At 35.5% G+C, this 27194-nt stretch overlaps 1 long non-coding RNA gene across 3 annotated transcripts in view; it reads right to left on the reverse strand.

Annotated features, from left to right (window-relative positions):
• Positions 1–9996: 9996 nt before the first annotated feature.
• LOC141564803 (uncharacterized) overlaps positions 9997–27194 on the reverse strand; it is a 123932-nt gene continuing 106734 nt past the window's right edge. For 2 of the 3 annotated variants that reach the window (XR_012488730.1, XR_012488732.1), the window contains exon 3: positions 23562–24885. This is a non-coding gene — a long non-coding RNA (uncharacterized LOC141564803). Of the gene's footprint in view, positions 10262–23561; positions 24886–27194 lie in introns of those variants that run through there. The other variant, XR_012488731.1, reaches the window with a different exon arrangement.

The raw sequence follows: 27194 nt of genomic DNA on the forward strand, positions 1-27194 counted from the left end.
AAGATCGATAAAGATGCTGCCTTTTTAATTAACAGGTCAGCTTTCAAGGAGGTCTAGCAAATTGACAAAGAGAAAGTGCCTTTGGAGTTCAGTCACAAGAATAATTATTAGCCCTTTTTCAAAAAAGTATTCAATGACAGGAAATAATTATGTATAATTGACAATTAGAATATTGCTAAAGAAAACATTGATTAGATTAACATTGATAAGATTTTCTATCTAAAATGTTGATTCTGACCCAACTCTTTCTCATAGAATTTCTTCAGGAAGCAAATGGAAAAAGAAAAACTGTTTACAATTTATGGTGAAATTTATGACCCAAAAGTAAATTAGCATTTCCATTTGTCTTTTCTCTATCTGCTTCTTCTTCCCTTTATAAATCCAAGAGGGCATGATATCATTCTTTGACTTTGGTCCTGCTTGAGTTGGTCTTGAAGGAAAAGTGACTTTACTGCAATATCACCTGGGGAAGTCGTCTGAATGACAAATGTTCCATTAGAAGAGAACTTCATCAATGTTTCAGAAACCAAACTCTTCCCATATTTCTAGTCTTCATGCATTTCACTTGCATTTTCTCTTTCTGTGATCTTCTGATCTTCCTTGGATGTTTCATCAGATACATCATCTGAGTTTATCTGATTATTCCCCTACCTAGAATTCCATCTGTCATCTGCCTTCTCATCTCTTTCAGTTGGTTTGCTTTGAAGTTCTTAGCTACAATACTACCTTCTGCAAGTAAGTTTTCAAGATGCCCATCAATGCAATGGATACAAAAATAGGCAAAGTTCTTGTTCATCGGGATGTTAACTCCCTTTTTTAAGTGTTAGTTTCCTGAAAGACAGGAATATGTTGGGGGGGTTTTCTCTGTCTTTGAATCCCCAATTCTTAAGTCAATGCCTGTCATCCTGTCAGTGAGCTGGGTCAATTAACATTTTTAAGTATCTATTGATCTGTTGGCATTTTGCTAAGTACTAAGGATATGCAAAAAAAAAAATGTCAGGGAGTTTAAAGTCTAAAATGAAGACAATATTGTAAACATCTATCTAGTAACATAAAAAAAAAAGAGATGGGGGTATATATATATATATATATATATATATATATATATATATATATATATATATATATATATATATATATATAATATATATACATGTGTATTGTACATAATGTGTATATATTCACATATATGTATATGTGCCTTATAATGAATGAATATATATTATATATGTATGTGTATATCTATATAATATGTGTATACATGTAATTGTGTTTGTGTGTATATAATTAGGGTTTATATTTCTGTAAGGAATCATACAGAGGATTCCTGTAAGATCTCTGAGGAAAGGTTAAAAAAAAGGGATGAGAAAGACATCTTGAAAAAAGTGAAATTTTGTTCAAGACTTGAAGGAAACCAAGATAGCTATGAGGCAAAAATCAGGAAGAACATTTTAGATATCGGGAAAAGCTAGTGAAAACTCTCAGACAAAAATGACTTGTGTGAAAGGAAAAACAATGAGGGCAGTATACTTGGATCATGAAGTACATGGAGGAGAGTAAGACATAAGAAAACTAGAAATATAGGAAGGAAGCAGATTATGAAGAGCTTTGAAAATCAAACACAGATTTTTATATTTGATGCTATAGGCAAAAAGGAGTTACTAGAGATTACAGAATTGGGGGGGAGGTGATATTCTGAGACCTGCATTTTAGAAAGATTAATTTGACACCTCACTGGAGCTTGTATTGAAAAGAATAGACTTGAATCAGGGATAGCAACCAGCCTTACTTGCACAGTAATGAGGTATTAAGGGACTCTATCATAGTATTGGGAATGTCAGAGAAGGGAAGGGAGCTCATGTGAAAGATATTACAAAGGCTGAACTAACAGGACTGATTGTATGTGATGGAAAAATGAGAAAGATGACATCAAGATTGTAAGCCTAGGTAACTGACAGAATGTAGTCCCCTTAAAAGTAATAAAGAATTTAGGGAGAGAGAAAGGTTTGTATTGAAAGATAATAAATTTGGTTTTGTATATATTGGTTCAGTTGAACAAGGAAATTGAGTTTAATGTGTTTAAGAAGATGTGAGACTAAAGTATGAAAGAGAAAGGTTAGTGAAGGTTAGATTAAGATTCATCTCTGTAAAGATAATAATTAAATCCATGGGAATTGATGATTTCTCTTTGTAAAATGATACACAAAAGAAAGCACAGAATAGAGCTCTGGGTGATCTCTAAAGTAAATGGGTATGATGTAAATAAAATTCAAGAAATAGATGAGTGATCATACAGGTAGGAGAGAAGAGTAGAGAATTACAAAACAAAGAAATCAACAATAGTGTCAAAGATGTGGTTGAGAAGAGTTGATAGATTAGATAATGCTTGAGGTGAGAATTATTTGACAATGAGAGAGACATAGGAATGTTTGTAGACCATCAGGAAGAAGTCAGTAAAAAGAGAGAAAATGGAGATTAGTGGTAGAATGAGTGTGAAGAATATGGGTAGAGAGAACATTACAGAGGACTTAAAGGATGAGGGACATATTTGGAAAACTGTTGTGTTGCAAAGGATAATCAGTCAATTAGGGAAGAGTAAATAAACTGATTGTCTTTCCCAGGGCCCCATTAAGAATACAGTAAAGTTAAATTATAATGAATAAAATAAGCATGGCTTTCTGACTTTCTCCAACTTTGTTCAGTAAGATACACATAGGAGTAAAGACACCATGTGATGGGAGTAATGTCAGGCTGGGGTTTAGGAAGACAAGATTATCAATAAAACAAAGGGAAGAGAGACATAAAGGAAAGAAAGTTGTATAGCAGACTTGTCCTTCACAGAGTCATGATGAAGAAGCAAAGAGATTATTGCTAGTACAGGAGTGATAGCAAGGAAAAGAATTAAGAGGTAAAGGGATGAAAGTCAAAGTAAAGATAAAGAATAGTGTCCAGAATTCCAAGAAAGTGGAAGATAAGGAATATCACCAGATCTGATAAAGGAATTTCAGAGTACTTTTCATGTTACTTATGAATAACGGCAAAATAATGGCAAGGACTAAGGATAGGATCATTTTGTGATTAATTGTGGTGGAGTGAAAGGCTAGATTTTGGAGAAAATGATAAGTTTAAGAATTGAGAAGTTACAATACTTAAAGCCACAATAATATGCTTGCTGAAATTCTCTAAGTTGAAGGCTAGACTAGAGAAAACAGAAAGACTTTCATTCATGCTATAAACCTAGAGGAAGGAAGGAGAGTGACCTGGAAATTGGTAAACAACAACTATTTGAAACTTGATGAATGAACATCAGAGGAGAACTTAGTGTTTGATATGGAGAGAGGAGCCTTAAAATGGCAATGGGCTTCAAAAAGAATTCCAATTTCCCACACAATCAGTTGTATGAATATATAGGTAGTCTCAGAAAGTGGCTCACCTTGAGTATGATGGAATAATATGTGAGGCAAACAATGTATAATGGCCTCAGTATATTGTGCACAAAGTAGGTACTTAATAAATGTTTACTTGACTTGTTTTTCTATATAATATTCTATCCAGAGTAGAAAATAAGGCATTTTTATGAATCTAATTTCTCCTGATTTTCAAAATATCCCATCAAAGCAAGAAAAAAAATCAAAATAAAAAGTGACACCTTTACAATCCCATCCTCTTTAACAAATATCTATTAGGTGCTTACAAATGTCAAGTGCCATAGCAAAAACCAGGAATTATAAAGACCAAAAATAGCCCCTGGTGTGATATGGGAACCACTTGCCAGTGGTTGTTGGAGATCTCAGACCAGTAGGATGGATCTCTTCATGTGAGAGGATGATGATGATGATGATAATACAAGGAGACTGAGAGGCAGATGCTGTTCTCTGACCTCACCACTGGGAGGCAGCTGCATTGTCTGATCTCTCTTCTCTTCCCTCTGCCTTCAATTTATCTGACACCTGTGTCAGTAAAGGCTGCCCCCAAACTCCTTCAGATGTTATGATTTATAACTGTGTAGGCTCTTGGAGAATTGACCTGCCCCTTCATCTAGGCATTGTCCTTAACAAGCCCCTGCCCTCAAAAATCTTATACTGTACTTCTACTGATGATTTTTAGCATGTATATAGATGTATTTACACAAATTAATAATAAAAAAAACTTTCAAGAGTGAGAGAAAAGAAAGAGAAGGGTCATGGTAACAAAAGAATTTCGGTAAAATGTTATACTTAATCTGCGCTTTAAAGTAAGCTGAGTTGAAGGTAATATAGGATCTCATTGGGTTTCTTGTTGCCATTTCCCTATGAACTGTTCTTTTCTCTTGTATTCATTCTATTCTCCAGAAGCTCTATTTCCTTTATAGTAAAGAACCTGAATCAGAATTGTGCACTTTTCAAAAAATTGTAAGGTTAAGAATAAATGAAAATATTCACTCCCTACCCACCTTCTCAAAATTATTTTATTTTATAATGTCATCTTTCTCTTGTTGAAAATATTTCTTTCAAAAATGGAATATAATGGGATTTAAAACTTTTTTCAATTAGAAACAATAGTATCTATGATAATTCTGTAATTATAAGTTATAAATGTCACTATCCTTCCCTATTCTCTCTAACCCCAATTTGAGATTCTAGATAATGTTCCTTTAGGTAATAAATCGATCACTAATAGCAGAAGTTGAAGTTCTTAATTTTCACTTTTTGTCCCTGAAATGGGCAAAAGGCAAAACTAAAAATAAAAACCTGCTAAAAGATAAATATTAATACCATAGTGGGACATCTAGATGGTGCAGTAGATAGAGTGGTAGGTCTACATACAGGAAGATTAACCTTTCTTAATCTAAATCTGGCCTCAGATACTAGCTGGATAATCCTGGACAACTCATTTAATCCTGTTTACCTAAATTCTCATCTGTAAAATGAAGTGGAGGAGGAAATGTCAAAACACTCTGGAATCTTTGCCAAGAAAAGCCCAAATGGGATCACAAGGAATTGAACACAAATAATGATTGACAAACCACATCCTAACATCTGTGTTTCCTGTACTGTAGATCAAAGATATTATTCAAGGCTATTTTTGTTCATGTCCAGAGAAAGTAAGGGCAAAGAGAGAAGTTATAGAGTTCATCCAATCTAACAAAAGGAGCATGGTTTCACTTAATATTAAGGTAATTTAAATATATCTTTAGCATTGACTAATTGTTATGAATTAACTAATTAATTAAAAATTGATAAAATTAATGTGTTTATTTTCTCTCCCTCCCAGTAGGGAAGTAGAGTCAGGTTAGAATATTTGACAATAAAACCTTGAAATCCTCTGTCACAGCTTGGGCATATTATATGAACTATTGTTTATTTAAACATTTGAGAGGGATTCTCTAACTTTCCACATCTTGCCTTTTTTTGAGCAATTTCATTTCTAACTGTCAATTATTGCAAATGGAGACTGTGGACAAGTTCACTTACTTCGGTTGCATATTTCCCAGGTATGTCCACATCGCTGATGAGATTGAGACATCCATTGCCAGGGCTAGCTCAGTATTTGGGAGGCTCCAAAGGAAGTGTGGGAGAGGAGAGATATTAGACTACCAAACTGAAAGTATACAGAGTCATTGTGCTAATCTCATTATTATTTTATGGTATGATTTATATAAGAGGAAAGTGATGCTGGGGGGAAAAAAAGGGTTCTCGGCATAACTCAAATAACCTGAAGAAAATACTGACAGAGGTTGTCCCAGGATTTAGGGCGAATTACCTGAAGTTATACACCCATTTACATTACCTTGAAAAATAGGGTTTACTATATAGCTCCAATTAAATTAATAGAATTTACATTAAAAAATTGATATTTTTTTCTAAATTCAAAAACATCTAATTATTGTTAACTAGACAAAGTTGAAATAAAACATCTTTTGACTTCTGTCCTTACAAAATGAATTTTAGTTTCCAAATGTCCTAATTTTAACTCATTTTTGAATCTCCAGAGGAAACTAATGAATTCCTTTTAATCAGCTAATTAGGAGACAAACTATCTGCTGCCTCTTTCCTTGTTCTCCTAAGCACCATCCAAGAGTAAATATTTAGTATCAAAACTTTTCCCTTTAGTTTTATTATAAACCCTAAATTCACAATACCCTAATGGGAAATCCAATCAATAGCAGGGTAATTTCCTTAAGGAAAAGTTTCATGCTACTCAACCCAACATAGAGAAATCTTCTGTAAATTGCATTCATCCAGTAATGGGTAGATCCTGCAGTTCTTATAATGGGAATGACTCCAGCATCAGCAATTGGGATGACCCTCGGCCACATGGTATTTGCTTTTGTGCCTTCTTTATTTCTTTTTCCTGTAATTTCCTTTTTTCCCTCATGTTCAAGAATCTAGTGCACAGAAAATGTACAGAAAAACACCTTGGAATGGTGCTTGGATCTACCATTATGACATCTGGGCAAATTTCTTCCCCAGTAAAATTCCTTAAAAGCAATTAAGTGACAGTAACTAAAATACTAGATCTGGAATTAAGAAGATCTGAATTCAAATCCTGCCTGAGTCACTAAGTAACTCTCTGTAAATCACTTAATCTCTATCTGCCTCAATTCCTCCTATGTAAAGTGGAGAAAAGATACCACTTAACTTCTAGGCTATAATGAGAGATAATGATTGTGAAGCACTTACCACAATGCCTGGCTTATTCCTTTCTACTTCACTTTCCTCCAGGCCTTTAGTTTTTTTAAGTGAAAAATCTTGGTAATCAGTATAAACCAAATGGTGTGTTCTTGCTGCTACTATTGCTATTAAAATGAGGGGATTAGATATTTGACTTACAAACATGACTCTTCCAGTTTTAAAAGTATGGTCTCAATTTTTCTCTATCCTTTGTCCTTATCAAAATCTATCATTCAGAAAAAAAATTGATAATTTAATATGTGGTAAATGATGATGTCCCTCTCACACAAAATCCAAACCAAAAATAAAACTACTTGATATATCTTTTCTATTCCAGTTTTCTCTTTTTGCCCTTTATCTTTTATGTTTTTCCCTTGGATAAGATTTTCAAGGACCCCTTCTCTGGACACTATATTTTCTTAAAGACACTGCTATATTGGGAACCACATAGAAGCCAACCAGAATGGTGAAAGAACTTGAATCCAGCCACATGAAGACTGGCTGGAGGAACTGGGGTGTTTAGCCGGGATAAGAGAAAGCACAGAATTGGGTCTTTTTTTTTTAATTGAAAACAAAGTCACTTTATTATAATTTTTGACAGTATATATGCATGAGTAATTTTTTTATAACATTATCCCTTGTAATCATTTTTCCAGATTATCCCCTCCCTCCCTCTACTCCCTCCCCTAGATGACAGGCAATCCCATACACTCTACATGTGTTACAGTATAACCTAGATACAATATATGTGTGCAAATCCAATCCTCTCGTTGCACATCAAGCAATAGATTCCGAAGGTATAAGCAACCTGGGTAGATAGACAGTAGTGCTAACAATTTACATTCACTTCCTAGTGTTCCTTCTCTGGGTGTAGTTGTTTCTGTCCATCATTGATCAACTGGAAGTGAGTTGGATCTTCTTTGTGTTGAAGATATCCACTTCCATCAGAATACATCTTCATACAGCATTGAAGTGTACAGTGATCTTCTGGTTCTATTCATTTCACTCAGCATCAGTTGATGTAAGTCTCTCCAGGCCTCTCTGTATTCCTCCTGCTGGTCATTTCTTACAGACCAGTAATATTCCATAACCTTCATATACCATAATTTACCCAACCATTCTCCAATTTATTTACATCCATTCATTTTCCAGTTTCTGGCCACTATGAAAAGAGCTGCCACAAACATTTTGGCACATACAGGTCCCTTTCCCCTCTTCAGTATTTCTTTGGGATATAATCCCAATAGCAGCAACGCTGGATCAAAGGGTATGCACAGTTTGATAACTTTTTGGGCATAGTTCCAGATTGCTCTCCAGAATGGCTGGATTCTTTCACAACTCCACCAACAATGCATTAATGTCCCAGTTTTCCCACATCCCCTCCAATATTCATCATTATTTGTTCCTGTCATCTTAGCCAATCTGACAGATGTGTAGTGATATCTCAGAGTTGTCTTGACTTGCATTTCTCTGATTAGTAGCGATTTGGAACACTCTTTCATATGAGTGGATATAATTTCATTTTCCTCATCTGATAATTGTTCATATCCTTTGACCATTTATCAATTGGAGAATGGTTTGATTTCTTATAAATTAGGGTCAGTTCTCTATATATTTTGGAAATGAGACCTTTATCAGAACCTTTAACTGTAAAAATATTTTCCCAATTTGTTACTTCCCTTCTAATCTTGTTTGCATTAGTATTGTTTGTACAGAAACTTTTTAGTTTGATGCAATCAAAATTTTCTATTTTGTGATCAATAATGGTCTCTAGTTCTCCCTTGGACACAAACTCCTTCCTTCTCCACAAGTCCGAGAGGTAAACCATCCCATGTCCCTCCAATTTATTTATGATTTCATTTTTTATGCCTAAATCTTGGATCCATTTTGATCTTATCTTGGTATATGGTGTTAAGTGTGGATGCATATCTAATTTCTGCCATATTAATTTCCAGTTTTCCCAACAGTTTTTTTTCAAATAATGAATTTTTATCCCTAATGTTGATATCTCTGGGTTTGTCAAAGACTAGATTGCTATAGATGTACCCTTTTTTGTCCTTTGTACCTAATCTGTTCCACTGATTGACTGGTCTATTTCTTAGCCAATACCAAATGGTTTTGGTGACTGCTGCTATATAATATAGCTTTAGATCAGGTACACCTAGACCACCTTCATCTGACTTTTTTTTCATTAGCTCCCTTGCAATTCTCGACCTTTTATTCTTCCATATAAATTTTGTTGTTATTTTTTCTAGGTCATTAAAATAGTTTCTTGGGAGTCTGATTGGTATAGCACTAAATAACTAGATTAGTTTGGGGAATATTGTCATCTTTATTATATTCGCTTGGCCTATCCAAGAGCACTGAATGTCTTTCCAATTATTTAAATCTGACTTTATTTTTGTGGCAAGTGTTTTGTAATTTTGCTCATATAATTCCTGACTATTCTTTGGTAGATGGATTCCCAAATATTTTATACTCTCAACATTTGTTTGGAATGGAATTTCTCTTTGTATCTCTTGCTGTTGCATTTTGTTGGTGATATATAAAAATGCTGAGGATTTATGTGGATTTATTTTGTATCCTGCCACTTTGCTAAAATTCTGAATTATTTCTAATAGCTTTTTAGCAGAGTCTTTGGGGTTCTCTGAGTATATCATTATGTCATCTGCAAAGAGTGATAGTTTGATTTCCTCATTTCCTATTCTAATTCCTTGAATCTCTTTCTTGGCTCTTATTGCCTAGGCTGGCATTTCTAGTACTATATTGAATAGTAATGGTGATAGTGGGCAACCTTGTTTCACTCCTGATCTTACTGGGAAAGGTTCCAGTTTATCTACATTGCATATTATGCTTACTGAAGGTCTTAAATATATGCTCCTGATTATTCTAAGGAATAGTCCATTTATTCCTATACTCTCAAGTGTTTTCAGTAGGAATGGATGTTGGATTTTATCAAATGCTTTTTCTGCATCTATTGAGATGATCATATATGGTCAATTATACCAATAGTTTTCCTAATATTAAACGAACCCTGCATTCCTGGTATAAATCCTACTTGATCATAGTGTATTATCCTGGGGATGATTTTCTGAATTATTTTTGCTAATATCTTATTTAAGATTTTAGCATCAATATTCATTAAGGAAATTGGTCTATAGTTTTCTTTCTCAGTTTTCGATCTAACTGGTTTAGGTATCAGTACCATGTCTGTGTCATAAAAGAAGTTTGGTAGGACTCCTTCATCCCCTATTTTTTCAAATAGTTTATATAACATTGGAGCTAATTGTTCTTTAAATGTTTGGTAGAATTCACATGTAAATCCATCTGGTCCAGGGGATTTTTTCCTGGGGAGTTGTTTAATAGCTTGTTCTATTTCTTTTTTTCTGAAATGGGACTATTTAAGCAATTTATCTCCTCCTCTGTTAATCTAGGAAGCCTATATTTTTGGAGGAAGTCATCCATTTCACTTAAGTTATCAAATTTATTGGCATAAAGTTGGGCAAAGTAATTCCTTATTATTTCTTTAATTTCCTCTTCATCGGTGGAAGGATTGGATCTTGAAAAAGTTTCATATACAAATGACATCAAACTTGTTCTCTAGGGACCTAGAGAAACACACAAAAAAGAATTGGAAGAAAATGAAAAGTAAAAATTTAGGGTCCACATTAAGAAAAAATCCCGGCTAATATAGTACCTTTGGGAAGTAGTGGAATACCTTTGCAATGAAGGACTTCCCACAGAGGCAGGTATGTCATAATGGGGTTACTTCTTTTAGTATGACTTGAACTAAATGGTTTCTAAATCTTGTGATTGGTGTCTGTCTTTAGATCATTGTCCATTATCTCAACCCAAACCTCATAGACAATTTTCAGGGAAGCAACTCCTGTTAAGAACAGTGCAGCCATTCCTACTGAATGCCAAATAGCAAGTAAGCCAGATAAGATGAAAGAGCAGGAAATCCTAAGGGATCTTTATGAAGAAGCATTTGCTAAGAAAATCAAACTATCACCATTAGCAACTTAACCAACATGTTCATTCAGACCCTGGTGAAGAGAGTTATTTCTAAAGATCTTGAATTCAGAGTACAAACTATGTTCTATAAACTACCAGACCTTCTTGTAGCCCAATTCTTCCGCTGTCATTGAGTGGAAAAATCATTTTTAAGAAAGGACCCACATGAACAGAGTGTGGAACACAACATAGCATTTTCACTCTCTGTTGTTATTGGATTACATTTTGTTTTCTTTCTTAAGTTTTTCTTTTCCTTCCCTCTTGATGTTATTTTCCTTGTGCAGCAAGATAATTATATAAATATATAAATATATATTGGATTTAACATGTGTCTCAATATATGTAACATGTAATAGACTACCTATCAGCTAGGGGAGGGGGTGGGGGAAAGGTGGGGAAAACTTGGAACAAAATGTTTTGCAAGAGTCAATGTTGGAAAAATTACCCATGATTTGTAAACAAACAAACAAACAAACAAATAAAGGGAGAAAAAAAAGAAAAAAGGAAAAACATAAAGGGACCCACATTTCTCATTACCAATCATTCAATCAATCATTTTTATAGCTCCTACTTTTTGTCAGACATGGTGGTAAGCACTGGGGAAACAAAAAAAGTAAGGGAAAAAAAGAGAATATCCCCTGCTTTTAAAAGCTCACAATCTAATGGGGAAAAGAAAGAATATACAAATAATTATGTACAGAATTATGTAAGAATAAGAATTTTCTATAGAATAAATAATAATCATCAGAGGGATAGCATTAGATTTAGGAGGGATTAGACAGAGTTTATAAAAGAGAGTCAAACTTGTAAAGAAAAACTAGATATAGATGGTACTGGGTTTATAAATAGGGGGGTCTTGTAATATTTAGTTTAGGGTAAAGCTATTTAGCCTGTTTGACTGGAATGGAGAGTATATGAAAGCAACTAACAAGAAATAAATCTAAAAAGATAGGTTAAAAAGTTAGATTATGAAAGACTTTAAATGTCAGGTGGAGGAGTTTTATATTACAGTGAGTAGAATGCTAGACATAGAATCAACAAAATCTGAGCTCAAAATTTGCATTATACATCTATTAGCTATGTTACATTAGGTAGGTCACTAAATCTCCTTCAATATCAGTTTTTTTCTGGTAAAAGGCCAATGACAATAGCACCTACTTCACAAGGTTATTGTCGGGATTAATAGACAAACTATTCAAGCAATAGTTAAATATGGCTTATGTTTATTATTGTAATCATCATCATCATTAATCATTATCATCATCATCATCTTAATAGCAATAGAAGATGCTGAGGAAATTTGAGCAGAGGAATGACCAGGTCAATTAATTTTTAAAATATTAATTTTATGGTAATGTGGGTAAGGGATTAGAGAGGACAATATAAATCAGATGTGCAAATGAGATATGAGGGGCTAATTTAGGCTGGTGGCCTTAAATGGAAGATCTGGATTTGCATCCTGCTTCTATCCCTTATGCACTCTTTTGTAGAATCCTGGGTCAGTTTTTCATCCTGAAACTTAGTTTCCTTAGCCATGAAGTGAACTAAACTAGAAAACTTCTGAACTCCATTCCAGATCTATATGTTTATTTATCCTCTATCCTAAAGCCAATCTATCTTTCTTATACTGATCCTGGAAATAATCAGGAAGCCATGGGGCAAAGCAAGTGAGTTAAAAACCAAAGTGGTAAATGGGAAGAAGTGTAGCAAGTTTCAGCATTTGCTAAAACTGGCAGAAGCTCAAGCTCAGTAAAAATGCTTTTTTATGCTTTATTGTTCAAGTTCACATCAGGATAAGGACTTTGCAGCTTCCCCCCTGGGATCAAATGGTACACGAATTGCTTTGCAAAAATATTCTTATACTGTGTCATATTTTTATGATTTTTAAAGATTTTTTACATATATTATCTCATTTAATCCTCATAATACCTATTTGAGCTACATAAAACAGGGAACATCTTTCTTTTACAAATAGGAAACTGTGAGTCACAAAAATTAAATCTGTTACCCATGGTCAGCTAGTAAGTGAATGATAGTAATAATAATTATGAATTAAAAATAATAACTAGAATTTATATAATTTATATAACCAATATTCTACATTATATAAACTTATATAATACAGTGCCTTGCTGAGTATGAATATGGGATATTCATAAATATCCCATTTTATCATCACAAAAATCTTAGGAAATAGATTCCATCGCTATGCTGTCAAAGAAACTAAGACAAACTAGTTAAATGATTTGTCCAAGGTCACACAGTTAGCTGAGAAGCATCTGAGGCAGTTTAAAACTCAGATCTTCCTTGATCCCCTTGAAAGTTTTTAACCCAAGACAACTCCAGGGCCCACATTTCTTGAGTTGACAGTCTAGGTTTGTCTTCACTGTTCCATAGTGATAAATTACTGAGTGATAGATCTTAAAAGGGCTGCTATGTGGCACAGTGGTTAGTGTGTCAAGTCTGAAGTCAGGAAAATTCTTTTTTTTTTTTTTTTTTTTTTTTTTTTTTTCAGTCCAAATCTGCCTTCACACATTTACTAGATGGGTCACTGAGTAAGTCACCATAAAATGAATTGGAGAAGGAAAATTGCAAACCAATCCAGTAAACACCAGATAAGTTTATGAAGAGTCTTAAATAAAAGAACAATGATCTTTAAAACTTAGCAGTCTTACACAATTCAGGTTTCTGTGCTATTTTACCACTAATTTTATTTGTTCAATAAGTAAATTCATTGAGCTTAATCAATGCCTATATTTGGCCTCAGACTTCACAGGATTACTCTACGTCTCTGATATAACAGGCAGGTTAGCAAGGGAGGCAGTAGATTTAAAGTTAGAAAGATCTGAGCTCAAATCTTTTCTCAGACACAAGTTTAAGGACTCTAAGGAAATCACAACTCCTTGTGCCTCACTTTGGTCATCTATAATAACGTGGAGTGGCTGAACACTCATATCTATGATTCCTTCTAGATATAAATCTATGATTCTCTGACCTGTTGGCACACAGCAACCACCCTCATGTAAATCACTTGGAATTATAGTCATTTTATGCTACCTCCAAATAATCAGCAAACTCCCCATGGTTTTAATTAAATGGATGTGGAGTTAGAAAGTTGCAGTTAACAGAAACCATCTATGAAGTCTTTTTTTCAAATAATCTGATTTCAATACTCTTGTGTTTCTTCACACTACAAAGTCATTTTTTAAAAAACTTTCCATAGGTAGCAATTTTTCTTCCTCTTTTGTCGTACAATCTGGGGGGATTTATAAAGCTTCTGTTGAAAAGTGAATTCTAGAGAGGCCAAGATGATGAATAATAACATGAACAAGGAACAGAGTTCACTGCTTTTGAAGTTATTCCCAGTTATGGTTAATTCTGAATAAATAAATATTTCTGGGAACAGAAAAGCGTCAGAAGAATAAGGCCCAGTTACAGTGTGTCATGTTATACAAGTCCAGGATTCATCAGTTGATGGGCACCATGCCATGCTGCAGAGGGCCCCCTGAGGCTGGGAAATCATAAATTCATAAAATAGGTCACTCAGAATTCAAACTTTTTCATATACACTAGGAATCATGTAGCACTGTAAGAAGCTGACAAGAACAGTGTCAAGCAGTATCACTTATTCCTTCAGTATTTCTCTTCTTGCCATTTGTATATAAGATATAGGAGATTGAGCTCAAAGTCCACTAAAATCCCCAGATCTTATCTTGACAAACTAAACATATTCACTTTGTTTTTTCCATCTCAAGTTACCACTTTTATATGCTGGAGATAACATTCTGATGAAATCTGAACCAACAATCCTGATTCTTCTCATTATTGTGTGATTTTAAGCAAGTTGCTTAACCTCTCTGGGCCCCGAATTTTCTCATACATACAATAGCCATCATGGATTATGATTTCAAATGCCCCTTGCCACTCTAAATCAGTGCCATGTGACTTTTATATCTTAATATGCTTTTCTTCATTCTTGAAGCTTACTGCGTTCACAATTCACTTGTGGGAAATACTTCTGCTCCCCTCCCCTTCTCTCTGTCTGTTTCTCTCTTTTTCTTTCTCTCTTTGTCTATCTGTGTATCTTTCTCAGTCTCACTTTCTCTCTCTCAATCTTTTTCTCTGTGTGTATTTTTCTCTCCCTCTGTCTCTATCTCTGTCTCACTTCTGTCTCTCTCAATCTTTCTCCTGTCTCTGTCTCTCTCATCTCTTTCTGCCTCACTTTCTCTTTCTCAATCTCTGTCTTTGTCTCTGTCTGCCTATCTGTCTCTGTATCTCTCTGTCTGCCTGTCTGTCTCTGTCTCTCTATTTCTCTCTCCCTGTCTCTCCCGTTTTCTACTTCTTCTTTTTCCTCTCCTTCTCCTTTTCCCTCATTCTCTCATTGACTTGTTCTTCTCAGAACCTCTGTTTTATGGAGGAGATGCAGACTAGCTAGCTGTGACCTTTTGGGGAGAATCTCTTCTGATTCTCCAGGACCTATAACTATATTCTCATCCCCCAGGTGCCGATGTTCTTTAATCCACTGCCCTCCCAACTCTAAGCTATCTTTTGTGTTTTGTCTCATTACAAGGCAAACTTCTTGAGAGCACAGAGACTCTTTCTGCTTTACTTTCATTCCCACAGTGCTTAGAATGGGTTGTTCTTCAGTCAAGGCTACTCTTTGTGGCCTAGGTGGGGTTTCCTTGGCAAATATTGGAGCGCTTTGCCTTCTCCAGCTGAAGTGCATCTCAATTTGACTTTTCTTTACTATTTTAACTGTGGAGATTCAGCAGTCAATCTGGCTTCTACCTCTGAGATTATGCCCCTCATTTTTCATTTCCCTTGTGACAGAAAGATTTTGATTTTGGGATAGAAAGAGGAAAAGATTTTTGATCAAGAGACAAATCTCAATTTTAGAATTTTGCATCCATCAGTATGTAAGACATATAACAAATGGCAAGATGAAGCATTTTGGAAAAAGCAAAGAAGGAAATCAGGAGAACCTCACAATTTGATTTTATATGCTTTCTACTATACTAAATTCAAATTGTCCATGGTCAAAGGTAAATTCATTTTTTCTCCCTCCAAGAGAAGCTCTCTTCCCCAACATCCCTCTCCATTATGGATATCACCATTCTCCCAGTCTCCAAAAGTGTGACGCCATGTTCTTTGTTCCCCATATCAAATGAGTGGCCACACTTCACTTCAGTCACTGAAATGCCTCTGAAATCTCTCCTAGATTTCTATTTCCACGATTGTTACTTTCTGCCTTTCTGTAGGAAACCCTTACCTCTTTTCCAGCTTCACACCGTTCCCTGACATGCCAAGACACCTTCACTTTCAGGTTTAATCCCTTTGCACAATAAAGACCTCTAACCCTATTTTGTAATCTCTTAACTGATCTCCACCTCAGGAGTATTTTTTTTCCCCTCCAAATTACAAGACATTACAAGAATGATATGCCCTCAAGCACACCTCAGATATGTTCATTGACCAGTTGCCCCAAACCTATCCACTCCTCATAGCCTAATGAACTTGGACTTCCTGAGTGCAAATGAGCTGAAGGTAGGGGAAGTTAGGATTTTGGTGCTGGTTGTTTTGGTTCTTATATTCCCGGCAAAAGCTTGGTTATGCAGGTTCTTCATAAATACTTGTCTGGGTTGTATTAGCTTGTTTTTCAAACTTTTTACAATCTGACCCCAATTTGCTAAGCCAGTCATGTCTGTAAATATTCTTTCTACTTCCTGTTCTATGGACAAGTTAAGCCAAGCTGTATTATTTTCTTTGCTGCTATTGATTAATCTGCTTGACTCCACTCCCCCCAACCCTCATCTCTGTCCATCAAATTTATCAAATCTAAACAGTCCAAAATGGCTTCCTGGTCTCCCATTGCATCCATCCCATGGTTTTCTGTCAGTCTTTTCTGAGATTTCACTTCCATGGCAGTTACCTCTCCCTTTCTCGGGAAATACCCCTACCTCTTTTCCCGCTTCACACTGCTCCCTGACATGCCAAGACCTTCACTTTCAGGTTTAATCCCTTTACACAATGAAGACCTATGAGATATCAACTCTCAATGATGCAACTATTCCCACCATTTTGTTTCTTCCATACCACAATGATTCTGTATCCCGACCTTTCATTGTTAAACCCCATTTCTGATCCCTTCATGGATTATTTCCATCATGAACCTAACACCACCATTATAAAACTCTAAACCTACCTATGTTGGCCATTGCATCCTTTGGATACAATAGCTTCTCCATAGATAACAAACTAGTCTTCATCAACCCTTTGCCTTTCTTGTTCCCTCCATCCTCTTGCATTTGTTGACACCCTGGCTCCCACAAGATGAGGTAGCATCCCCAGCCTAGTACTGGTTACACTTTAAGTCATTCCCTCCTGATCATCGGTCAAGATTGGCCAACTGGATTATTCATTGCTCCACCTGCCACTTCAAGGCCCTTGCTCTCTATGACCACTACTTTCTTTGAAGGTTGTTCAATCTATATTTATTACTACACTGATATTTGTTGTTGTTGAATAATCTGTGGAATATTTTCTTCAATGAGTTTGTTGCCTGACTCAGATGTTTTTCTCCTCTCCAACTTCTGTCTTAATACAAGTGGACTTTAATATAGATATTGACATTCCCTCAAATAGTCTCACACCTCAGATCCTTAATTTACTCCTTTCCCATGACCTATTCTTCCATCTTATTACAAAATACAAAGAAAATTTCATGAACTTGATGTTGACGTCACCCACAAATTCACTTCCATGTCATGGATTCTGAAATTCCTTTATCTGACTACTGTTTAATCCTTTTCCACTACTCCCTCTGCCTTTTCCCACCAAACCCTATTCTTCATCCTCACCATGATCTCCAATCCCTCCACACTTTAGTTATTTTCTAATTTACATCACTTCCACACTACCTATACTTTTCTCCCCTCTCTCTCTTTACTACATGGTGACCCAGATGAAGTCTGCATTCTCTTTTCTCAAGTTTCTTGTTCCCTTATCCTATCAAAGATCCTTTATTTCAATGTCTCAATCTTGATTTCCTCCCACCAAGCACTTTCTTCTTTCCTACCCATGTGCTGCTGAGCAAAGTATACATTTCATACTTTAGTGGTACATTTTCATGTTATACGTTTCATGTTCTCATTGGGTTCTTCATAGAATCCACACAATCATTTTGCCTTCCCCTAACTGACTCATTCTCCCACTTTCACAGTGGTTTTTCCAAACCTGTCTCAAACTCATACTAGCTTTCCAAACTGGTGCAAGTTAATCTTTGTCTGCCTCAGTTTCCTCATTAATAAAAATGGAGGTAAAAATAGAACTTACCTCAGAGTATTAGTGTAAGAATCAAATGAAATCATGTAAGTAGTGTTTTTCAGACATTTAGGTGAAAGAAATTATTTTTCTCTCTTGTGTTAATAACTAATTATTAAATCAGAACCAGTATTTGTCTCCTTTTTTACCCCCTCATCCAGAAATCAACCAGTGTGAGAAATCTTTCTCTAAGACTTAACTCAATAAAGATATAATCAAAGATAGGAAAATAACTTTTATGTTCAGGTGAATATATGAATTAGTGCTCATTAAGTTTGCTCAGACAAGTCTGAGGAAACATATTTTTCCTTTTTCTGACAAGTGAAATGGAAATTGATAGGTCTCTTTAACCAAGATATTTGTATGTTTCTTGTCATGTATCCCAATATTCATCCTGTCATTCATTATTAACCAATCAGAGCTTTTCCAAGGAAAAGGGGTCTTTGCCATAAGGAGTCTGCTATTCAAGAGGGCCATTGACCTCTTTTATTAATAACATATTAGCCTTATTAATAAAATTATTAAATTATTAAATTACCCAGAAACTATTTTAAATATCACATAATATCATTCTGTTATTGACAGCAAGAACAGTTTTCCCTCTCTTCTCTCCATATTCCTTCCTATTATCTTAAAAGTCCCCTCATTTTCCACAACCAATAGTCAAATATGTAAGTTTGCTTGGTTCTCCTTCAATGGAATTTTATACTCTCTTAGCCTGTGTTCCTCAGGAACTCTTTGCAGGCTCAGTGTGATATGTATCTGTCTCTAGCACATTCAGCCTGAGGGGGGAACTAACAAGTAAAACTTGCTATTTTTCTGGCTCAGTGAGGTAAGGAGTGCATGCTAGGATCTTTTCTCTTTCACTGATTTAGGATAATAGTAGCAGCCTAAGGATACACATAAGGGAAGAATGGCCAAAGACAACCTGGTTAATTGATGAAGGCCACAATGAAAGAATGATGAAAAGTAAGAAAGAGGGCGAAGTATAAATTTTCATAATAAGAATGTTTGAGATTTGATCCCCTCTCATGTGACAGATTTTCCCTCCCCTTTTGCAAGGAGTTATGCAAAGAATAGATATGGTACAGAGCTTGGAGAAGGATTGTTATATGTTACGTCTGGAAGCAAGACAAAGTGCTACTTCCTTTCTCCAGCAGAGAACAGGAACAACTACCTATAGATTGAGGAAGCTTATAAGGGGAATTCAGTAATGGGAATCTTTATTTAGGGTTTTAAGTGAGTCTAGTGGCATACACAGATCTTTAGGACCTATAGTTATTCAAGCAAGAATTGAAATTTGTCTTCTTGCTGGAAGAAGGGGTGCAATAAAGGATTCATTCAATGAATTTTGCATTCTGAAATAATTTGGAGTTTTTAATTAACACTGAAGATGTTTAATTTAATGATATTTGAACCTAATGGATATTTTATTTGAAATTTCAGTATGTTTTTCTCTTTCTCTCATATAATTATAGGATCAAAGATTTAAGGTATAAGAGGCCATCAATTCAAATCTTCCTTCCATCCCCATTTTGAACAAAATAAAGACCAGGGTTTAAATGACATATACTAGGCCATACAGGGAGGAAGGGATGAAAGAAGGATTTGAAACCATGTCTTTTGATTCTAGTCAAAGTTCTTTCTATTCTTTCATATTGCCTATTCTAGTAAAGCTTTCTTCTGTAATATTGTAAATCTTATAAGTGTAAGAACATAGCCTCTGCATACTGACTGGGACCCTTCGCCCTGAGAGAGGAAGAAAAGAAGTTATACTGATGATACAAATACGTTGTCCCTGATTGCAGAGGATTTCTAAGAATATTTCTCATTCTCCATGATTGGAGTATTCAGAGGTTCCAGGGACTGACTCACCCTAGATTTGTGCATTTTCCAAACCTCAACAGACCCTGCTTGTTCAGGCTAATTGAAATCAGTGGTTTTGTTTGTCAGTGTTTCTGTCTTTATTTTTAACTCCAGTTCAACTTGGTGCCTGGAACATAGTACGTACTTAACAAATGCTTGTTTACTGATTGAATGAAAGAAGTTAGGAATTCAGTTCAGAAAAAAAAAAAAACAAAAAAAAAAACCACTACTATAGAGAAAAATCTCCAATTCCATTTGCCATTTTATAAGGAGAAAGAAAAGAACCTAGCATTTATTAAGCACCTACTATTGCCATCTATTACATGAAGCATTTTACAAATATTGTCTCATTTGATTCTTACAACCTTGGGTCATTATAACTATCCAAATTGTACAATTGAAGAAACTAAGGCTGAGAAAGATTTAAGTGACTTCCCCAGTAACATACAATTAGTAAGTGTCTAAAGCTGGATTTGAACTCAATCTTCATGACTTATGGCCCACCATTCTATTCACTGAGTTATCTGACTTACCTGTACAGTGGAGTAAACTAAGATTTAGAAAGGGGAAATTTCTAGTCTAAGGTGACAATGGGACTAGCACAGAGACCTATGGTTTTACCCAACTCCTGTGTCCTTTCCATTGCCTCATGCTACAGATCAAGTATTTTCTGATTAAAATTTAGGCTCTTCATCCAATCAGACTGGCCAAAAGCACTCTTGAAAAATCACCCAGCTTCAAGTCGGAGAACAAAAGTTCAAATCTAGTCTCAGACCTTCTTATTTGAGTGACCTTGGGAAGTCAATAAACTCTGTTTGCCTCAGTTTCCTCACCTATAAAATGAACTAGAGAAGTAAATAGCAAACAACATTATCTTTGTGAAGAAAATGGCAAATTGGGTTACAAAGAGTCAGGCATGACTGAGCAATAATAACATCCAATTATATCCATAATATCAATTTACAGCACCAGCAATGTTCAAACAGCAAATTCATGAACTTGCCTCACTCACTCTACTTTTTGACATGTTCTATGTAAATCTCTCTGATCCTCTCTGAATCTCAAAGGCTAACTGACCCATTATCTGTACAAGAAATCCTCTATAACAAGCTAAATGGCCTTTTGCCTGGAGACATCCAATAAGGAGGAACTCTCACCTCCAAAGGAAGCTCATTTGACTTTTGATTAATCAGCCTTTGTGTTCAGTCTTGCTAAATGGTTAATCAAAGAAAAATACAGTTTACTTATAAATATTTTACCATTGCAATAATCAGTAAGAGCAGAGAAGCCAGGGTAGATATGCAGAAAAATTTGATTTTATAGATTTGGGATTAAACTCAGTCCCCTGTGTCTTTGACTTAAGCCACTTTCCTCAGACTAAAATGTTGAGACTTTTTTTTTAATATTGGAAACAAGACTGGACAAAGCAATGTGAAGGTGGAAAACTCAGTGAACATAGAGATTGATGCTAGGATCTTAAAGGCAGACTCACAATATCAGGCTCCAAAGAGGCACTCAGCACTCATGAGATAGGAGGCTAGGGAAACTTCTGGAATAATAAGCATCATTGGCATTTATTTAAAGTAGTAATGTTTGGAAAGCACTTACATATTTTTTCTCACTTGCATATTTGTCACCACAACTCTATGAATTTGCTTCTATCAATGTCAGCTTCTCTAGGTCACAAAATAATAGCATTAATGTGCTTAGCACAATATGTGATACATAGAGGATGATTAATAAATGTTTGTTGCCTCCCCTTCTCTTTTGCCCTCATGCTACTATATAGAAGGTGATTAATAAATGTTTGCTGTCTCTCATCTTTTGCCTTCCTGCAGAAATCTAATATATGCACAATATCTAACATATAGAAGATGATTACTAAATGTTTGCTGTCTCTCATCTTTTGCCTTTTTGCAAAAATCTAATATATGCACACTAATACATAGAAGGTGATTAATATGTCCTTGTTGCTTCCCATTCTCTTTTGCCCTCATACTATAACTGGAAAAGCACCAGGCTTTTCCATCAGCACAACAGCCAACTCTTCCATATGTATTGACTTTTCTAAAAAGAATATGAACTATTTGGAAGGAAGGACCAGTTTAATTTACCATTAGTAATACTAACATTTAGCACAAACCAGAATGTGTGGTATACAGTAAGCACTAAATCACTGGTTTTTCTATTCATTTTTGCCAGTAAGAAAGCTGGGGGTCAGGGGAGGAAGATTTCCAATCCAAGCCTTCATAACTACAAATTTAGCACTCAAATAACTCACTCCTAACTTTCTCAATTCTATATTCTCTAGATGTGTCCACCCCCTGCACTCAGTCCTCCAGTCCTAGAGATGATTTTACCGTGAATTTCTGTGTACTTACTGAGTTCTTAGTCTAGACATTATTTCATGAAGCTCCACAGTCATATTGTCTTCATCCACTGTGCTTTTTCACTTCCTTACTCATTCTCCCTTTTTTGTATTGTTTCTCTCTATTTGGATGGAAAGGGAAGCCTAGTGGTATAGTACATGGAGTGCCAAATCTAGAGTCCGAAAGAGTAAAGTTCAAATAAAACTTCATGAGGCTCTCTTGTATGAAATGAAGTAGGGCCTTTAAAGAAACTGTTTTTTAGACAAGACTCTTTTGCTAAGGGTGCCAATGGATGGATTTTGGGAGAAAAAAAGCTATGTTCCTCTTAGCTTGATATGCCTCATCCTGAGAATATCATTCCCTACTATTTAATATCTCTTGGGAATTCTCTCCAGATATTTTCAGGAAAATCAATGAAAAGTGATGTAAAGTCATCTAGTTCCCCAAGGACAGGGACTTCACCTGCAAGTGTCTCAGAGCAGGGCCTCTGATGGAATAGAAGCAGTGCTTATCTATGTTAATGGTATACTTGTTACAAAAAGCATTAAACAAAAATGACTGTAATAAAACTGCCACAAGGGAACTGGTGTGGGGGAGGACAGAAGTGGGATATAGCAAGGGGACAAGAGTGGCCAAATTAAGCATGCTCCAAGTTCATTAGATTCCTGAAAATTGAAAAGGCTGGTGCCTTTCCTAGTGACAAAAATACGTGCTCCCATTATCCCCAGCTTCTTTCAGTGGTTTCTAATAAGAACCTTGGAAGTCTGACAATCTCCTCATCTAGAACTGTGTTTGCTTTACATGTTTACAACATATTCCATCATACAAATACAAGTATATGACAATAACATCACAACATTATCCTGTTTTGAGCACTGTACTTTCCTGGCCTTCAGAACAAAACCACAACCTAAGTATCATAAGTGTTATCATGTTAAGCAACTAAAGTGAACAGTGGATAGAGGAATGACTTAGCAGTAGGGAAAACCTAAGTTTAAATGCTACTTTATATACCCTGTTAGTATACTGTAGGAATACAAAGAAAAAATATTTATGCTAATTCCAAAGTCTATTCTCCAAGGAGAAGGACTTAAAGTTGCTACTAAGGATTCTTAACCTGGAGGAGGTATATTATGTGAATGTTTTATAGTATGGGGGATGTATGTAACTGAATGGGAGGGTAAACATCTTTAATTTCAGTTACTTCTAATTAAAAGTTAGCATTTCCTTCAATTATTTCAAACTATTATTTGGAGAAAACTTTCATGGGCTTTACCAGCCTGCACAGATGATCTAAAAAACAGAAAAGGATAAAATAAACAAACAAACAAAAAAAAACTTATATATACAGAAAAATAAGTACAAAGTAAATTTTAAAAAGAGAGCATGCTATAAACCAAGCATATCAGGGAAGGATTTTTGGAGAATGTGACTTATGATATAGGATTAGAAGTATTTTCAGTCAGAGGGAAGAAAGAACTATAATCCAGATGGGTATATGTGGTTCAACTTCTTACCTCTCTTGGCTATCCATCAGCTTGGCTTGGCTTGGCTACCCCAGGCTAGGGAGCCAGGTTAAAGAGCGCCAGGTTAAAGAGAGCAACTGCTGTCTGCAGTGGGCTTATAAAGGGCTTGTGAGGTCACACATACAGCCAACCAGTGAGAGAGCCGTCACTCATTACGAAGCTATCTCAATATGGCCAAGATCCCACCCACAAGGCAGTCCTATGTCCACAGAGATTACTTCCTGGGGCACTCAATCTCCTGTTGCGCTGGGGCCGCCCATCTAAAGGACTCTTACAGGTATATATCTTGTACAATGGCACAGAGAAAAGGCCATCTTCTGGGAGGGACCAGAGAGCATGAAAATAAAAATTATGTGAAATAATACTAGAAAGAGTGCCATATTATAGAGGGTTTAAAATACAAGAATGAAATTTTCAATATTTTTTTCTTTAAAGCAATAGGAAGTTATTGAAAATTTTATACCTTTTTAAAATAGATGATTAACATTCATAAAATAGTTATTGATTTGGCAGCTGGAAGGAGGATGTACCCATTTAGAGGCTCCTACAGTAATCTAGATGGGAGATGATGAGGTCCCAAACTAAGGTATGAAATAGTGAGTGTAAAAAAGGGAATGAATGTAAAAACAGACATATAAAGTCAGTACTTCGACTCTGCCTCTTTGACAATAGAATCAAATGTTATCACACAAAATAAGTTTTTGTCACAATGCAAAATGAAATGAAGGGGAAATCTCCCAATTTAACTATTAAACTTTTCAACCAAGCAGGTTCTTATGTGGATCACTGAAACCTGCCACAAAACTTCCAAGTTGAAGAAGTAAGTTTTGAAGTAGGAGTTGGCATCTTCTACTCTCACTCCCATTCTCCACCAGGTTCTCCATCATGGGTATATTTGGCACTGTATATTAAATTGAGATGGTAACTGTGAGCTCCCCAGTGGGTCATGATTTCCATCTTCTCTGCCAGCTAGTAAAACCATCATCAATGTCACTTTTGATCACAGAGGACACAGTAGCAAAATCCTGCTCACCTCAGCCTGGAAGAGGTCCATCAGAAGAATGAGGATGCTCTGCTTTTGTGGCACTTGTGATTAACTTTGATGCAATTTTAGCTATCCCATTAAGGATCCTTTACCTGAATAAATAGAAAGGAGTCAACAGTGAGGGGGAGTGGGAATAAATTTGAATCCATTATTGGAATATTTGCAAAATGCAAACTTTGGGAACTTGCATTAACTCTTTAAATCCTCATTGTAATTGGGAAAGTGACCTCCTGTCAGAGTTGTAAACTAGAGAGGATATCTGGGGCTTTTACTCACATCACCAAAATTTACAGGACATTGACAAGATATAGGCTTCTTGAAGTGACCTTACTATCCAGTTAAAAACATATTTTAAAGTAAACCTATGATTCTATTGATACAGGAATTATTTCTCAATGTATGTCACAGTATGTGGGACAAGACCACTGGCTCAAACAAATCATATAAATTAAGGAGACTTCTCAAGGCAAAAGCAGAAAGGAATTTTATTATGATCTCACAAGAAAGGGCATCTCCCTCCCTTTCAGGTAGAAGCTGCTAGGTTCTGGATAATGCTAATTGTGACTTCATGACATTTATTTATTTGTTTATTTTCTTTCTGGCTGCTTGAAATATCTTTTCCTTGGTGAAACAGTTCTGAAATTTAGCCATCATATTCCTTGGGGATTTAATTTTGGGGTCTCTTTAAGGAGTGAATTATTTAGATGACTATTTTACCCTCTGATTCTAAAACATCAGGGCAGTGGTTTTTTATGATTTCCTGCAAGATAATGTCCAGGGTTTTTTTGGTTTTGTTTTTGTTTTTTTTTTGTTTTGTTTTGTTTTGTTTTGTTTTCATCATGGCTTTCAGAAAGTCCAATAATCCTTAGATTATCTCTTAGATATATTTTGCAGATCAATTTTTCCCCCACAGGTGCAGATTTCTTCTATGTTTTTCATTTTTTTTTGTTTTTGTTTGAGTGATTCTTGAAATCTTATTGAATCATTCACTTCCATTTGTTCAATTCTAAATTTTACTGTATTATTTTTTTCAGTTACCTTTTTAAGCTACTTTTGTAATTGGCCAATTGATTTGTTTTGTTCATTGCATTCTTTTTCCATTTCACAAATTTTGCTTTTCAGTGAATTGGTGTCATTTTCATATCTTTTTTGTAAAACATTATATGCTTTTCCTATTCCTTCTTGAAATGATTTCATTTCATTTCCCCATTTTTCTTCTAACTCTCTTTGAAGATCCTTTATGGTATCATCCAAAAAAGCCTTGTGAAATGGAGATCACCTCAAGTCTCCCTTTTGGGGATTCATCTGAGGTCGCTTTACCTTTAGGAGCCTCAGGACTGTAGTTCTATTCTGTCTCTCCATAAAAGCTGTCTATGGTGAAAGCTCTTTTTGGTCTCTCATTCATTTTTTTAAGGCTTGAGGTCTGTTTAATGGAAAAAAAAAGTTGCTTTAATTTGCCCTGGGGTAGTTCTGCTGATTAATTTCTAGCACTGAGTAATGGTGACTAGGCTTGGTGTTTTTCCAGAGCTCAGTAGTTTACAATTTGCTTTCTGTAGCAAATACGCCAAATCACCTACTTTGCAACCAGGACAGAGTAGCCTAAGAGGCTTACAGAAGATTCCTATGTGTGTGGAAGCTACAACTCTCTGACTTCCCACCCCATTTCCTTGCCTCAGTCTCCCTGTGCTGCAGTCTGAGCTCCGCAGACTGTTCCCCTGACCATTTGAAACTGATCTGTTATGAAGTTCTTCCAAAGCATCTTCTTCAAGGAATGTGTTATACTCCATATATTTGTGGATTCTTTGACTGTAAAACCAGTTTAGTGGCTTAATCTGCTATTGGTTTGAGAGAAAGTCAGAGGAAGTCACAGAAAGTCATGTCTGCTCTCCACCATTTTGGCTGTGCCCCCAAAGTTATACACGGAATGAGTATGGAATGGGGCATGCTTTGAATCTAGCTTCTTTAAATCTCAAACCCAGCTTTCTGGTGACAATTAAATGGAGGGCCATTAAATATGGAGTTAAAAGCAAAAAAACTACAAGATTTCCCCAATTCATAAAATTTCATACCTCAGTTTTTCCTCCCCCAAGTTAGTCTAATATTTTCCCTCCTCCAAGATACTACTATAGAACCCAAAACTGGGCTTAGGCAGTACCCTTAGAGATTATTTAGATTGCCCTCTATTAGTAACTTTAATTGTGAATGTGAATGGGATGAATTGTCCCATAAAGTGAAAGTGGATAGTAGATTGGATTAAAAGCCAGAATCTTATAAAGCATGTTATTTACAAGAAACACATTTAAATAAGAATGATACATAACAGGGTAAAGGTAAAAGGCCAGAGCAGAATCTATTATGCTTCAGCTTAAGTTTTTAAAAGAAAAGCAAAAATTGCTATCCT

This window comes from Sminthopsis crassicaudata, chromosome 3, assembly GCF_048593235.1.
Source record: "Sminthopsis crassicaudata isolate SCR6 chromosome 3, ASM4859323v1, whole genome shotgun sequence".
Classification (NCBI taxonomy): Eukaryota; Metazoa; Chordata; class Mammalia; order Dasyuromorphia; family Dasyuridae; genus Sminthopsis; species Sminthopsis crassicaudata.